At 40.6% G+C, this 17,216-nt stretch overlaps 1 protein-coding gene across 3 annotated transcripts in view; it reads left to right on the top strand.

The window, feature by feature from the left end:
- The first annotated feature begins 5,125 nt into the window (after positions 1–5,125).
- PLS3 (plastin 3) overlaps positions 5,126–17,216 on the top strand; it is an 87,865-nt gene continuing 75,774 nt past the window's right edge. The window contains exon 1 of one of the 3 annotated variants that reach the window (XM_077987875.1): positions 5,126–5,212. The gene's annotated coding sequence lies outside the window, so the exon portion shown is untranslated. Of the gene's footprint in view, positions 5,213–5,569; positions 5,869–17,216 lie in introns of those variants that run through there. The other 2 variants (NM_001266221.1, XM_077987877.1) reach the window with 2 other exon arrangements.

The following is a 17,216-nucleotide window of genomic DNA, read 5'->3' on the forward strand; positions in this document are numbered from 1 at the left end:
CTGTAGTTCCAGCTGCTTGGGAGACTGAGGTGGGAGAATAACCTGAGCCTGGGAAATTGAGGCTTCAGCGAGCCATGATCGTGCCACTGCACTCCAACCTGGGTGACAGAGCGAGACTCTGCCAAAAAAAAAAAAAAAGCATTGCCATACATAGTGAACTGTAACCTAAATAGATGTGTAAACACACTGTAACCCTTACTTGTAAAAATTACTGAGTTTTGGCCAATCAAAGGCAGCCAACTGTTCAAACTGAGTTCAAATAAAGCAAATGCCAAGCTATAACCAATCCAGCTGTTGCTGTACCCCACTTCCATTTTCTGTATGTCACTTTTTTCTGTCCATAAATTCTCTCTGAACATGTGGCAGCACCAGAGTGTCTCTGCACCTAGTCTGGTTTGGGGTGGCTGCCCCATTATTCATTGCTCAATTAAACTATGTTAAATTTAATTTGTGTGAAGTTCTTCTTTTACCACTTCCTAGGAATAAAAATGGTTTTCATTTCTACTTACCTATATCAAGTCTTACCCATCTTTTTCAAGCCTAGCTCAAGTTCCATTGCACAAAGGATGCCTTCTATAACGGCTTTAGCCCTATTACTCTCATTCTTTTCAGCCTACATACGGTACTTCTTATATATTCTATCTTGAATTGTTTTCTCTTTCAGTTATGTGTATTTTGATCTTGAATTGAATATTGATCTTGAATTTGAATATTAGACTATTAATTCATTGTGGTTTGAGACCATACTTTTTCTATGTTGCTTATAATAGTTATCTGATTGATTAATTAGATATTTAACAGCCAGAAAATCGGGGGGGGGGACACTTTAATTTTGAGCATTTCCAGTGATGATAATGACCTTTATTAAATCTATATATTATAAAGTCCATACTGATTAAATATGTCCTAATCTTATTAAAGATACTTCAACTGATTTTTTGTCTTATTTTGTTTTTTCTTATTCTCAGATACTGATAATTATTCTTTTTTTACAAGTGAATATCTGAAATAACCTTGGACATGTCAGAGTAATTTCTTTATGTGAATGTGCGTGTAAGATAGTCGGCCTGTATTAGCAAACATTCAGATTCATACTAACCTTTAGGTTTGAAAAATATTTGACAATTGCCTATTTACTATTAATATTCATGTGCTATATATGTGTGCATTTTGAGCTGGAAACATAAAAACAATTCACTAATAAACAGTGGTAATAACTGTTCAAATCTGTATCCTATGGGTCAAAAAAAAATTAAGAATTGTCCAGGTCTTTCAAGATTTCCTCTATGCCAAATATTTTAAATATAAGAGAAACCTTTAAAATCATACTTAATTTTAATAAAAATGTCATCTCACAGCATACTGAATAAAAAGAGGGATTAGGATCAATCCAAGAACCTAAAATATCACAACATGGAATAGAATTATCCATGAATTAAAAAGATGATTTAAAAAAAGGATAATTCCTTGAAAATAATCTGACAAAATAAAATACAATTAATTAAAACAAATTAGTACACAATTGTACATTTAGAGACTGAGAAAACAATTAGGTGGGTTAGAAAAATGATTTAGTATTGAATTGATCAAGATTCTTTAAGTTATTCCTGACATATAAAGTTTGTGCAGCAAAATCATATTTTAATAGACTACAGAAAGGAGGTTTTAAAAAAATTGATAAAAATTATCCTGGGCAGGACGAGGAAAAAGAAGAAAAAAATAAAGTAAAATAAAATAAAAAATGGATAAAAAGTTCAAGCCAGTGGTCGGGCACGGTGGCTCACGTCTATAATCCCAGCACTTTGGGAGGCCGAGGTAGGTGGATCACCTGAGGTCAGGAGTTTGAGAGGAGCCTGGCCAACATGGTGAAACCCCATCTCTATTGACAAAACAAAAATTAGCCAGGTGTGGTGGCAGGTGCCTATAGTACCAGCTACCTGGGAGGCTGAGGCAGGAGAATCGCTTGAACCTGGGAGGCAGAGGTTGCAATGAGCTGAGACTGCGCCATTGTACTCCAGCCTGGGTGACAAGAGTGAAACTCTGTCTCAAAAGAAAAAAAATAAGTTCAAGCCAGCAATGACATGTTAAGAATTAAAAATTAAAAATGGATAAAAGAGGAAACTGACAACTTTAGGAAAATTTCAGGGAAAAATTTAGACTATGTACACATAATACTTTGTGAACTAGACTGGGGAGAGTATTGGTGTTGGGCAGAACAATAGGAAAAACAGCAAGAAAAAGGGGGATGTGCATATCAAAGGAGGAAAGAAAGGTAGTTTGGATAGACAAAAAACCTAAGAGGGATATTGGAGCCTTTCTATGATATCAACGGAGGACAGGAAGAATAAATGGTTTTCAAAATTTTGCGATATTGACTTTAAGTGATTTATTACAAAGGCATTAGGATTGAAAATTGGAAATAGAAGAAAAGGTAAAAACTCTTAGGTTATTGATTCACAAGGTCTGTGAGAGTCCTATATATATTAATAGCTTTTTGTTGCTGTTGTTTAACAAGAATAGACTCATAAAATAACCATTAGTTCAACAAACATTTACTGAACTCCTATGTGTCAAGAACTACGCAAGTCACTGTCAAAATGAATTAAAGCCTATAAGCAGGTGGAGGGAACCCGACAAACATCTGTGCAGGTTTTTTGATATAGATAAGAAAACGATCAACTTTGGGTTACTTGTGAATGATCCTCTGTGAGGTAAATTGATTGTGTGAAAGATTATAAAGAAATGCTGTTTAAGAGCTTTGAGCCTGGGCTCCTTTCTTCCAGCAAAATGCTAAACTTTGAAAAGGTCCTTTAGATTCTGGGCTACACAAAGGTAGCTTAGTTACATCAAACTGGCTGGCTATCTTAATAGTACTCATTAAGATGGAGTTCTACCTGGATTATACAGTAGAGCTTGTTAAACAGGAATCTCAACTAGCATCCAAATAGGTGCTTCTGTGTTTAGGGAGTGTTTTATCTGTTGGAAAGTTACTGACGCAATGAGAACTAATGCCATCAGCTAGGTACTCTGCAGCTTTGAAACTATGGACTATTGCATTTCGATTAAAATGACATTTCTTGACTGAATTCCGACATCCTCAGTGGTAGTGGTGAATGAACACTTTTATCAAAGTATAGATTCTATTAAGCTTTTTAAAAAATTTATTAATTTTTTTTGTAGAGATGAGGTCTTGCTCTGTTGTCCAGGCTGGTCTTGAACTCCTGATCTCATGCAATCCTTCCACCGCACAGCCTCCCAAAGTGCTGGATTACAGGCGTGAGCTACCCCACTCGGCCCTATGTAAGCTTTTTTGAATAAAAAACAGGAACCGTAAATAGCATATACATAGGATTCTTAATATTTTTACTTTAAATTCTAGAATTTGAAAAATAAACTAAAATTGAATACAACGTAATTGAGACAAATATATCTGCACTGGAAAATTTAGCTTACAGAGTCCCTTCATGCTATTGCTCAGTCTGTAATTTTAAGTTTAAGAGCAGGTGGAAGCTCTTCAGCGGTGACTGACAGACACTATAAAAGGTAGAAAACTGAAGGAGCCTATTTCCTGTATCTAAAAATTTTTTGTGAAGAATTCCAGAAGTCACACCAAACCTTGGGCCAATTACTGAATGCTAGAAATCTCATTTGGGAGCTTACTGTAAATGTGTGTGGCAACACACTGACTCCATGTTCAATCCGACGCCAACATGTTGAAATCAGTATTTTTGTCCTGACCCAAACCTGAACCAGTAGAAAATCTCCCATAACAGAAATTCAATGTTTGTGAAAGCATGATTGCCCTCTCATTTCTTTTTCACCTTCCTGTGCCTTTCATAAGTTCTTCCAGTTCGTTAATCATTAATTAATATTTAACAAGGCTTTTTCCTAGTGCCAAGTCCTCTGCTAGTCTAGCCTTTAGGCAATATACGAACTCCCCAAGTTCTTCCCTTTTAAGAAGCCTTGGCACTCACTACAGATTAATTTCTCTAAGGAAATTCATAATGGCAGACGAAATAGGGGTTCCTTTTCAAGAACATTCAATTTTAAAGCGTTTCAGCATTTTTTCCTGGTATATGTAAAATGTGACTTAATTGAACTAATTTTAAATGTTGACAGAACTTTCCAAGCACACATTTCCTGAACAAAATGGTTACAACTGAAACAGGAAAGGGCTTACACTTTTTCCTTCTACAGCTATCCCACAAGTCAGTCTCGTGACCTGCCCCTGCAGAATCCCTCAAACTCTGGCTCTCTGAGTTGATTTTGGATCTACCATGAGCCATAGGTTTGGAATGCAGATAACCTCCACGTGTATTAATGAAAGAGGTCAGCTATGACGTAGAAGCCATCTCCTGGGCAGAGAAGGAGAAGAAATGGCAGTCTGGGGAGCAGTAACATGTCTCCAGGTTTTCTCTGGTGAAAGGAGACTGATGAGAATTGATACCCATTTCTGGTCAAAACAGTGGAACCAAGGTACTTCCAACCACCTCCTCTCACCCCTCTCCACATGGACAAACATACCAGACAGGTGATGTGGGCTAACAATTTACTTAGCATGAGGCCAAAGGCTTGAGCCCTGCCCTGCCCATATTCTTCTCCTTTGACTTCTTAAGGAAAGGAATGATTGCTGATGTTTCCCTCTGTGCCCTTTGACACCTGGACTGATTGTTGTAGATGTAATTAGGAATGTTCCCCAACATGCCGTTATTCTTCTCACGATTCTGGGAGAAACTGTACCCCTCCCCCATAGACTTATATAGGTGGCATTCAAATTCTCGTTCCCAACTTTTTCATATTTTTATTAATCCCATAAGATTTTGTGAATACGTACTCCGAGCCAGGCACGTTGGACTTCTAACTTCTTCTTAGCCCAAGTAGGAAGGGGAGACTCAGGCGCTGGGGACCATTCTCCTCTCCCTGCTGCAGAGTTGCAGTCCCTATCCCTCCTGGGTGCCCATCCCCGTGCCTATTTTCCTGGATCCCCACCCAGTTGATGTGACAGGCTCGTGGCCCAATCCCCTTCCTGGTTCCCAGGCCGACTGCTAGCACCACCCGAGCCAATGGCGGCGGCCGAGGGGCGGAGGGGGCTGGCAGGAGGGGAGGGAGCGCTGGCTTTAGAACCAGAGCCGCAAAGATTCCGAGGTGCAGAAGTTGTCTGAGTGCGTTGGTCGGAGGCAGTCCGGCCAGACCCAGGACTCTGCGACTTTACGTAAGTGCTTTGTAGGCGCCGGCGGGCACTAGGGGAGCGGGTTTCCGGGGCGTGGGCAGGAGTGGTCCTGGGGAGAGCATCTCGATTAAGCTCAGCAGGAACGTGCCTCGCACTGCGGGGCGGGGGTTGGGGGAGAGGGAGGTCGGAGAAATTTCAGCCGGAGCCCTCGGGTGCCTGGGCGATCGGTCGCAACCAAAATGGGTGTGGGAGTGACGGGGAGTTTCCCTACCAGCACTCGCCGCAAACACGTTTTCTGCTCTTCACTGTATTAAGTGGTGCTTTCTTACTAGTTACTCTTAACTTGTTGCCAGTCTTGGGCTGGAGTGCTAGACGCCAACCCTTGCCCTGATTCCCCTCCGCGGTTGCGGCCCCGAAGTGGAAAAGCAGCGCACAACTTCCCTCTGTCGTCCTTCTCCAGCTACTGCCATCCCCCCTCCCCTCCCGCCCGGACTCAGGAAATCCCGGAGCCAGCAGCCTGCTACTCCTCCAGCCCCCACAGGCCAGCCTCGGGTGACCTGGCTGGCTTAAGCTGACCCTGGGGCTCTGGAGAGGGGGGGCCGTGGCTGAAGGAAGGAACGAGGTTTGGGTTGCCTGCCTTCTGCTTGCTTCCCTCGTCCTTAGTGAGGGCGTCGCGATCGCACCTCCTCTCCCTATGAGTAAGCACTTTTTTTTCCTTTCAGTAGGAGAACATCTCTGGGCCAGTAGGGCAGTACCTTTCCGCTCTCCCCTGTCCCCACATCCCCTGTCCTTTTTTCAGCTCCTTTGGCTCTGCGGCCCCAGGCGCGCGGTCGGGGCGGCGGCAGTCCCGGACCTCTCCGACTCTTGGAGAGGGAGAGCCGAACGGGCGACGGGAGGGAGGTAATATGCCCCCTCCCCCGCCTTTCCCCGCACAGCTGCACTTGCCTGTGTTTACTTTTCTCCACCCGCAGTACTTAAGCGCTCTAATGAGAAGCCCGGGGACGCCGACCACCCCCGCCCTGGCTTCTCGCCAGTCCCAAAGTTGCTGCCGCCGTCGCTACTCCAGTGTGCTGGCGGTTCCGACCGCCGGGCTCCGGGACGTAAGATGATCCCAGCCCGGGAGGTGGAGTGGGGGTTAATGGCATCTGACTCTAGCTTTATGCGATGCTCCTTGCCTTTCACCTGAGCAGCACGATATCCCCATTGGTGCAGAAGGTTGAGCTTTTGCAAAAGGTTGAGCTTGGAACTAAGTGGGTTGGAGAGCCTCACCATTTAGCATCAGACAGACGGGATGCTGGGGGCGCCCGGCCTGTTAAGAGGGATGGGGAGGAGGGAAGGGAGCCTGGCTAACAGTAGGTAGAAAATGTAGGGAAAAGTAAAAACTGTTGAAGAGCAAGCACTTACTCCACTTTGCTGGATGTCACAATGGACTGGGGAGCCTAAACTTGATCCTCGAGATGCAGTTTATGGTGAATTCCAGCTAAGTGGCTGGAGCCCCACACATACCAATTGGAATCACGTGCCCCAAGTTTCTGATGTGATGGTCACATGACGTCTTTTTACTTTAAAGCTGGAATGTGATGGTTGAGGCCCATATTCCAAAAACCACCTCTGCGTTTGAAAAAAAAGGTGGGGAGAAGTGTGAACTAGCTTCTAATCAAGGAATTCTACTAGGATTTTGGATGAGGGACCAGAAAGGGAATTTGGTGCTCAGCTTTTATCCAAAACAAAAACAGGAGCTGTTTTTAAAATAAGGGATTGAAATATATGTGAGTTGGGACATATATCTCCTCTGTTCTTCAATCTCATGGTTTTTCTAAATTTAAAAGACATCTTACTAATTATTTTCTAGGGAAGTCATCCTTTTACTCATGCCCCATTTTGTCCCTGAATGCTAGATTTGAAGCTATATCCCACAAGATGGTGTTAAAAAGTAAGGCTCTGTTCATCTTCCTTGGTCTGGCCTATATTTTAATTAGACTGTTCCCTATTTTAGACATCTACTTAAAGGTGGTAGATAACCTCTTGACTAAAATTAACCAGTTATTTGTGGTTTTGAATTAATTAGATTAGAAATCATGCACAAAAACAGTGGACAGTAAATTTGATACATCGAGTTGGTTGGGTTTTTGCCTGTCAGTGGTTTGGTAGAATAATGAGAGGACACTGAAACGACTTTCCCATATTGACCTACACCCGCCCAAGTGACCCAAGTTAAGGTTGCTGCTGGGAAAACGTGGCAATTTGGCTATTCAGATTATATATTACAGAGTATAGAAGAGGAGCCTCTGAGGTCAGGAGTTTAAAAGCTTTGCTTATCTGGAAAGAAAAAAGAAAGAAAGAGAGAGAGGAAGGGAGGGAGGAAGGAAGGAAGGAAGGAAGGAAGGAAGGAAGGAAGGAAGGAAGGAAGGAAGGAAGGAAGGACGGACGGACGGACCTGGTTGATGCGTATTCAGCCTTGGAAACAACCAGGGCAGAAGATATTTAAGAGATTCTGACTTTGTATTCTTTTGCCAAAAACCCTTTGTCTCCTGCAGCAGCCTCTGAATGACTGCAGCACTCCATTTTCTTGCTGTTCATCCGTTTCTGAGCCCGAAAACTAGAACAACCTTAAAGCACATAGTTCTGATCCCAAGGCTAGCTTTGTGGCACAGATTAGCTGGAAATGGATTTAAGGTGCACCTGAGTTACTAGAGTTAACTACACTGGTAGATAGACCCCTCTAGTGGAAGTGAGGTGATAATATAATTTTAGATTGAAATAATAAATGTTTAACCTCAAAAAAAGCTAGTTATTACCACTCAACTAGGTTAAAGTGGTAGGAGGATAAGTTCTTTTTTAAGTATTTTGAAATCATGTCCAAACAGAATCATTGCTAGGCTGTATTCCACAGCTTTTCATTGTCTTGGGATGCCTACTCATTGAACACCACCCCCAATATTGCTGACTTCCTTTTTTGGTGGTATGATCTAATGAGCCCAAATTTTTATTAAAATTAGGGGGCTGGGAGTAAAATTCTTAATTTTTACTGCTAGATCCAGCAGATAGCAACCCCTTACTTTACCTGAGGTGGGGAGCTATTAATAAGTAAATGACGCTTTGCCTTGACTTAATACAGACGATCAACATTGAAGTCCAAAGTCTCTAGTCTGATGTAACCATTTAGATTCAATTGATAAAAATGACTAGGCTTATGGCATTTTGGGTAGAAGGATTAATTGTAACTAGTGAGTAATAATTTGGGTGAAATTAAGCCTCTTCTACAAGTGATTACACGCACATTAGACTTTGACTGTGACTATTTATACTGGCAGAATGTCAGTATCCAGGGCACTACCAGAAACCCACTGAGATTTTTCTCCCAGGCGAACAGAAACCTGTTACTGAAAAGAAAAGGGCAGCTTGGCCATGGTGCTTGAGCACCAAAGTGGTTCTTTTTGGTGACACTGAGAGGGTACAAGAAGAAAGTCCATTTGCCATTATCCCATATTATGTTTTAGGCATTATTTCTACTTGGATTTTCATGAAATGTACTGACAGTGTTCTTAGCACATATGATAAATTCATGACTTTGCTATTGTGTTTGGTCTAGCATAATCTATGTGGAATGTATAAGCCGAACTGTTTCTTTTTTGCTGTTTGGTACAGATTCCGAAAGTAGCTGGTATAAAATAAAATTTGAAAATGAATATCTCTTGATACATGACAACATGGGGTATCTGTTTTTAGAATTATGTTGTCTTTGGTCATATGACAATTTTTCTTTTGGTGAAGAGTGATCCAGAAGGCAAAATTTTTGATCTGTGAAAATAATACAACTCATTTAGAAGAAGTCAGCTGGATCATGTTTTGAGTCTGTATTATTCTAGACAGTGATATACCACACAATGTATATTCAGTGTGTTGGAGGTTTCAAAGCTTTTTTGATACATTACAATGTTGGAAGCTCTTTTATATACCAGTGGTCATGACTAGCTGATTTTAGTTATGAGAGTGCTTTGGTTAAAGTTATGGAAACAGTCTAATCGTGAAATGTCAGTCTTAGGAGAAGATCTGATCATACTTGGGCCAATTTATTTTAGTTATGGAGGTGAGACAATTTCAAAAGATTCATGATAAATGTAATAATACCAAATTTTGCCTTAGTCTTGACACTTGAAAGATAAATATTAGTAAGTATAAACTGTTTTAGGGATGAAGAAGCATTGTTAGTATATGAAAATGAAAATACTAATTTCATTGAACTTGCCCTCAGAGGAACTAGATTCTAGATAGGGCTCTGCCATTGACTCATAATTTGACCTTCAGAAAGTCATTTAGAATTATTATATTGATAACTAATTGAGTACATACATGTGCCAGACACCATGCATGCTTTTGTTTATAAAAAGAGAGGATTGCTCAAGCTTTTTGGTTTGCTGGGTTTTATTTTTTCAAATATTCATAATCTGGCTTATTTCAGTTATCAGTTGACTTTTCAAACTTTGACGCAATTGCATTGATCCAAGCTAAATACTTTGTTGGCAAATTGATGACTATTCAGGAAACTGATCATCAGTGGGTTATTCCATGACTAATGTTAGTTCTTTAAAATAAAGAGGTGCCATTTATATAATTCCTTGACAGCGATTTTTGGTGCATTAAGCCTACTGATTTTATAATATGAGAAACCTTACATTTTCTTAAAAGTTTAGAAATGTATTTGATAATAAGGGTGGTGGTGTTGTTTATTGGAAAAGCATTGAGCATAGAATTTAGGGTCTTTTAGTCCTTTGCAGTCTGGACAGATAGATTATCTTAAGTAAATCATTGAAATTTTCTGTGGTCATATCTGGGTTTCACTTTATTTTTAAGCCATGTGATTTCAATCTACGTATTTCACAGGCATGGTGAAAGGATAAGTGAGAAACGTGAAGCTTTGGCTTTTAAGTAGACAGGTGCTATATAAATTCAAAGTACTGCAGCAGTATATCATAGAAACACTAAAGCTTTAACAAGAGTTTATAGAAATGGCAGGGTTCTCATCGCGTAAGTCTTGCCACATTTTTCTTTGTCTGTAAAAGTTCTCCAGCCATCCAATTTTTACAAGCAAAGGAAAAATAAAGCCAGACATATTATAATGAAAAATAAGAGAATAGGTTGATAACAACAGAATAAAAACGTACATGTGATACTTTCTTCTTCTTCTTCTTCTTCTTCTTCTTCTTCTTCTTCTTCTTCTTCTTCTTCTTCTTCTTCTTCTTCTTTTTTTGAGATGGAGTCTCGCTCTGTTGCCCAGGCTGGAATGCAATGGCGTGATCTCGGCTTACTGCAGCCTCTGCCTCCCGGGTTCAAGTGATTCTCGTGCCTCAGTCTCCTGAGTACCTGGGATTACAGGCGCGTACCACCACACCCGGCTAACTTTCGTATTTTTAGTAGAAACAAGCTTTCACTATGTTGGTCAGGCTGGTCTAGAAATCCTGACCTTGTGATCTGTCCGCCTTGGCCTCCCAAAGTGCTGGGATTACAGGCATGAGCTACCGCGCTCAGCCCATGTGATACTTTCTTCTATTTCTTACCTCAAATATTGTGCAAAATGGCCCGTTAAAGCCATTAATTGGGTGGTGTTTTTCCCCTTTTTAACTAACTACTGAGTAGAATTTTGGTCTTCAATGGTAATTGTTACAGAGTCCATTGGCTTACCATACCTCATTTTTAGTTTTGTGATTGCCCAAAATGGGAGGTTTCATGTAAAAAAACCTCATAAAAAATCAAATTTTTCCTCCTCATAATTGCAGTCAAAAGGAGGACAACATGCAGGTATGGGAAACTGCATAGTGGAAGAGAGAATCTATACATTTAAGTAGCATGCCATGAATAACACAGAAAATGGCCTGGCACGGTGGCTCACAGCTGTCATCCCAACAGTTTGGGAGGCCGAGGTGGGTGGATCACTTCAGGCCAGGAGACCAGCCTAGCCAAAGTGGTGAAACCCCGTCTACTAAAATACAAAAAATTAGCCAAGCACGGTGGAATGGGCTTGTAGTCCCAGCTACCCGAGAGGCTGAGGTGGGAGGATTGCTTGACCCTGGGAGGCAGAGGTTGCAGTGAGCGGAAATCGCGCCATTGCACTCCAAGCCTGGGTGACCGAGTGAGACCCCGTCTCAAAAGAAAAAAAAAAAAAAAGAAACCAGAAAATGCGGGAAGTTAAGTTGAAAAATTAACACCCTCAAAGCTATTAACTTGGATTTTCTTTTCTTTTCTTCCTGTTTTTGTTTTTTGAGTCAGATTTTCACTCTGTCGCCCATTCATACTCTGTCCAGTTCATTGAAAATGCAAGTCTGATTCCCTTAAGCTGTGATATTCATACACACACGAGTATATATACACTTATGTGTGCATATGTATATTATATAAAGTTTTATGTGATATATAAATATAATATAAAGTTTTTACTTTCTGTAAAATAAAATTTGTTAGGGTCATATAATAGTTTTGAATATTCATATTATTGTGTTCCGCATTATAAGCTCTAATTACATGGTGTTGCACTCAGATTGATATTCTGCTGTTGACACTGAAAATAATGCTTTCATTCATAGATGAATGTAATTTTCAAGCTTTTTTCCTGTATTTCTTAACTTGCTTGAATGTTCCCATTTTTGCCATTTCTTATTGTTCATTTTAACATTTTGGGGCTTGTGTTTCACATCAGGAAGAATTACCATTATAGGGTGCAAAGAATTTGCTCAGAGGTGAAAATGATACGAAATTGTCCCTAGGGCACATCCTATTGCTATAATATTCAATACGTATGAATTAATCTACTGGGAAAGTGTCTTACGTAGTGTGTACTTTAAAGATGTTTTCAATTACTTTGCTTTGGATTAGAAAAATTCAAGGTAAGTATAATTTAAAATGCTCATATTTTTATGTTTATTTTATGTGTAGAAAGAGACATCTTTAAAAATTGGAATAACACTATCCCATTCTTTTCATTTATTACATTATAAACATGTTTCCAAGTGATCAAATATTTTAAAAAATGGTTAAAATCAAAAAAAAATGTTTAAAATCACTGCACTATATTTTATATAATGACTATTTCATAATTTATTTCACTAATTCCAAGTTGTTGGACATTTGTTTCCATATCTTATAAATAATGCTTCAGTAAGCATTCTTGATCGAACATGATTTTGCACTCTGTCATTATTTCTTAGAAGAGAAGTCACCAAGATTGTTTTAAAGATGAATTCCTTTGATAGTCTCTGAAATTTAAATATTGGCTTAAACAAAAAGATAGCCTTGATTTCAGTGGCATTTAAAAAAAGAAGGCTGGGTGTGGTGGCTCAGTTCTGTAATCCCAACACTTTGGGAGGCCAAGGCAGGCAGATCACTTGAGGTCAGGAGTTCGAGACCAGCCTGGCCAATATGGCAAAACTCCGTTTGTACTAAAAATACAAAAGAATTAGCTGAGCATGGTGGCGCATGCCTGTAATCCCAGCTACTCGGGAGGCTGAGGCAGGAGAATCACTTGAACCCAGGAGGTGGAGGTTGCAGTGAGCCAAGATTGCACTACTGCACTCCAGCCTGGACAACAGAGCAAGACTCTGTTTCAAAAAAGAAAGAAAAGAAAAGGCCATTCTTTATATAGTGTATTGTATTATATGTGACCCTAAACTGGAACTTGTTTAGGTAAAGTATATGTCTTGGAAGTATTTTTGTTTTCTCTGATCTAGTTAGCAGGTGCAAAGCAGGATGAGGTAGAATCCTGTGCCGTGTACAATCATAGGAAGTTCTGTTTTTTGAAACGGAACTGTTAATGGGGGAAGGGAGACATGTTTGTTTTTAAGAAGCCTTTATGTTTCATATTATTATAAAACTCAGTTCAAGTATACAAAGCTTATTTGTGCCCATGAGCATTCAGTATCCTAAAGAAACATTTAATCCTGTTGTTGGCTAAATGACTATTTGCTGATATGCCCTTTTATCTCAGGCTATTAGTTTCTTCAGGTACTTTGATATTACTCAATAAACTACAGTTAAACTAAGAGTTTTACATTTCATTCAGGTTGCTTAAATAATATAACTAAACATAGGTCCAATAGTAGTAAAAATTCTGATGTCGACACTTAATTTGTGCCTGTTTTCAGTATATAGAGATTCCTTACATTACAAGCACTTGAATTCACAAATATTTTGTGTATTTAAATGGCTCATTGTCCATTACATATCCCTCCTGAAACTTAACCCTTGCCATTTCACAGACCCTTCCCTGGTGTTTTTCTCTTTCCTCCAGTTCACTAGCCTCACTCACCAAGGACTTTGTTGGTCTGGTAATTCCATTATGACCCAGAAGTGACTTGGAATGTTCCTCTGACCTAACAACACTTTCTCACTACCTTTCTTTTCTTTTCAGGGGGATCATGTACATGCTATGTTGCATAGTCAGAATGGATTTTAGCATAAAGTATGGGTTCCAATAGCTCTCGCATTTTATTATTTATTTATTTATTTATTTTGAGACAGAGCCTCACTCTGTCGCCCTGGGTGGAGTGCAGTAGCACTATCACGGCTCACTGCAACCTCCATCCCCCAGGTTCAAGCAATTCTTTTGCCTCAGCCTCATGAGTAGCTGGGATTACAGGCTCCTGCAACCACGCCCGGCTAATTTTTGTATTTTTAGTAGAGATGAGGTTTCACCATCTTGGCCAGGCTGGTCTTGAACTCCTGACCTCGTGATCCACCTGCCTCGGCCTCCCAAAGTGCTGAGATTATAGGCATGAGCCACCACACCCGGGCCAGCTCTCCCATTTTATATCTCTGTGGCATTGAGGAGATTTCTTAACTCTTTTGAACCTCAATTTCCCCATGTAGAAAATGAAGATAATCCACTCACTTTTGACTTTGTTCTTATAATTATATGAGAACACTTATAAAGCAACTAGCATATATTAGGTGCTCCATAAGTATTTTCAATTACAGGTTGATTAATGTTGCCTTAGATGATTTTTGTCAGGTATCTATATCTACCTCTTTTTCTCTAATTTGAGCACCTTCCCTTTTTTTTTTTTTTTTTTTTTTTTGACAGAGTCTTGCTTTGTCGCCCAGGTTGGAGTGCAACTGTGCGATCTCAGCTCACTGCAACCTTCACTTACCGGGGTTCAAGCGATCCTTGTGCCTCAGCCTCCCGAGTAGCTGGAATTACAGGCATGTACTACCATGCCTGGTTAACCTATTTTTGTAGTTTGTTTTTTAGTAGAGATGGGATTTCCCCATGTTGCCCAGTCTGGCAAGATTTTAGAAATTAATGGGGGTTTTTGTGTTTTCTTTAATGGTGTTAGAAAAACACTCCTTTTGGCCGGGCGCGGTGGCTCAAGCCTGTAATCCCAGCACTTTGGGAGGCCGAGATGGGCGGATCACGAGGTCAGGAGATCGAGACCATCCTGGCTAACACGGTGAAACCCCGTCTCTACTAAAAAATGCAAAAAACTAGCCGGGCGAGGTGGCGGGCGCCTGTAGTCCCAGCTACTCGGGAGGCTGAGGCAGGAGAATGGTGTAAACCCGGGAGGCGGAGCTTGCAGTGAGCTGAGATCCGGCCACTGCACTCCAGCCGGGGCGACAGAGCCAGACTCCGTCCCCCCCCCCAAAAAAAGAAAAACACTCCTTTTTATTGTTTTTCATTGTGAATGTGAAGGATTCTAACCATGTTTCAGGTTGAAGAAGCTTCTTCACTTAGCTCAGAAACCTGTTTATCATTTAATTTATTCTTTCTTTTTTGAAAGGGAGTCTCACTCTGTTGTCCAGTCTGGAGTGCAGTGGCGTGATCTCAGCTCATTGCAACCTCCGACTCCCAGGTTCACACGATTCTCCTGCCTCAGCCTCCCGAGTAGCTGGGACTACAGGTGCCCACCACCACGCCCTGCTAATTTTTTGTATTTTTAGTAGAGACAGGGTTTCACCATGTTAGCCAGGATTGTCTCAATCTCCTGACCTCGTGATCACCCACCTTGGTCTCCCAAAGTGTTGGGATTACAGGCGTGAGCCACCGCACCCAGCCATTTAATTTATTCTTTTGTGAGGATATGTGGCGAACTAGCCAAGGCCGGGCACAGTGGCTCAGTCCTGTAATCCCAACACTTTGGGAGGCCAAGACGGGCAAATCACGTCAGCTCAGGAGTTCGAAACCAGCCTGGCCAACATAGCAAAACCCTGTCTCTACTAAATATACAAAAATTAGCCAGGTGTGGTGGCCCATGCCTATGTTCCCAGCTACTTGGGAGGCTGAGGCACAAGAATCCCTCCAGCCTGGAAGGTAGAAGCTGCAGTGAGCCAAGATCGTGCCACTTCACTGCAGCCTGGTGACAGAGCAAGACTCTGGGAAAAAAAAAAAAGAAGAAGAAAAAGAAAAAGGAAAAGAAAAGGAAGGAAAGAAGGAAGGAAGGAAGGAAGGAAGGAAGGAAGGAAGGAATAGAGGAAAAGAACTCACCTTCAAAGGAAAATTGGAAACATGGCTCAGTAAATTACAGACACCATTATAAACTCAAGGCCACTAATGAATATAGCTTAAATCAGAATGAAAGGTAATAGGTAGTGTTGATACCTGACTTGTAGAGGAGGAAGAAAAAAGTAGGGGCAAAGAGAAAATATATTATTGAAAACGTAAAATGCTGAGGATGGCAGAGGGTTATAAAGTAAACCAATATGTTTTCATGATGACACATAGCCTTTAAAAATGGGTGAATCTAAAACATATTTATGATGCCCATTATTTTATCTAGCGGAAATTTTCTTTTTTTTTTTTTTTTTTTTTTTTTTTTTTTTTTTTTTTTTTGAGACGGAGTCTCACGCTGTTGCCCAGGCTGGAGTGCAGTGGCGCGATCTCGGCTCACTGCAAGCTCCGCCTCCCGGGTTCCCGCCATTCTCCTGCCTCAGCCTCCTGAGTAGCTGGGACTACAGGCGCCCGCCACTGCGCCCGGCTAATTTTTTGTATTTTTAGTAGAGACGGGGTTTCACTGTGGTCTCGATCTCCTGACCTTGTGATCCGCCCGCCTCGGCCTCCCAAAGTGCTGGGATTACAGGCTTGAGCCACCGCGCCCGGCTAGCGGAAATTTTCAAAAGCAAAACCAGGAAATGATGAAGGCTATTGACACATCGAGAAAATATTTTGAGCAGTTTGTGGGTCTCCATTGTAAAGCTACAGTTGAATCATTTTTACAAGTGGGTATGAATAATTACAATTTTATATTTTGTCCTGTGGTAATTAAAAAGCAAATAGAGCCAAATTATCATTAAGTGTAACTAACAGAAAAGTAATATTGATAGATTTAGATGTTTAAAAATATAAGCCAACCCATGCATTCAGTATTTTATCCTCAAACAAGGTGTTACAGCTTTAGTTGACACTCAGATAAAAAGCAAACTAGAGACTGGGCATGGTGGCTCACACCTGTAATTTCAGCACTTTGGGAGGCTGAGGCAGGAGGATTGCTTGAGCCCAGGAGTTCAGAACCAACCTGGGTAAGATATTAAGACCTTGTCTCTATTTTAAAAAGAATAAAAATGGAAAATAAATTTTAAAAAGCAAACTAGAATATATCTAGTAGGTGCTAGCAGAAGGGGAAAAATTCTCTAACCAGAGATTTGTGTAAAGATGAAGGGAAGGTTAATAAGTATCTTGAAACTGTAAGTGTTGTATAAAAGAAAGCTTATAGACCATTGGTAAATAGATGTAAAACTCAAGGAAACTTTTAAACGTGCCTAAAGTTCTTAAGTATATATTAAGATGGTACAAACTACAGATGAAGTAATAGTTGACCAAAAATACTAACCTGCACAATTGCTTAATTAGTCTATTTGTGGAATGGTTTCATCATTCATTCAACTACCATAAGTTTAATGCAGACTGTTAGGTGCTAGGGCTACAAAGATGGATAAGATACTCCTACAGTCTAGTAGAACAAAAAGACACAAAAGTAATCTTGGTTCTCATGAAACCTAAAAATATTCATAAATGTAGAAAATAAATTTAGGCCGTGCGCAGTGGCTCATGCCAGTAATCCCA

This window comes from Macaca mulatta, chromosome X, assembly GCF_049350105.2.
Source record: "Macaca mulatta isolate MMU2019108-1 chromosome X, T2T-MMU8v2.0, whole genome shotgun sequence".
NCBI classification, from domain to species: domain Eukaryota; kingdom Metazoa; phylum Chordata; class Mammalia; order Primates; family Cercopithecidae; genus Macaca; species Macaca mulatta.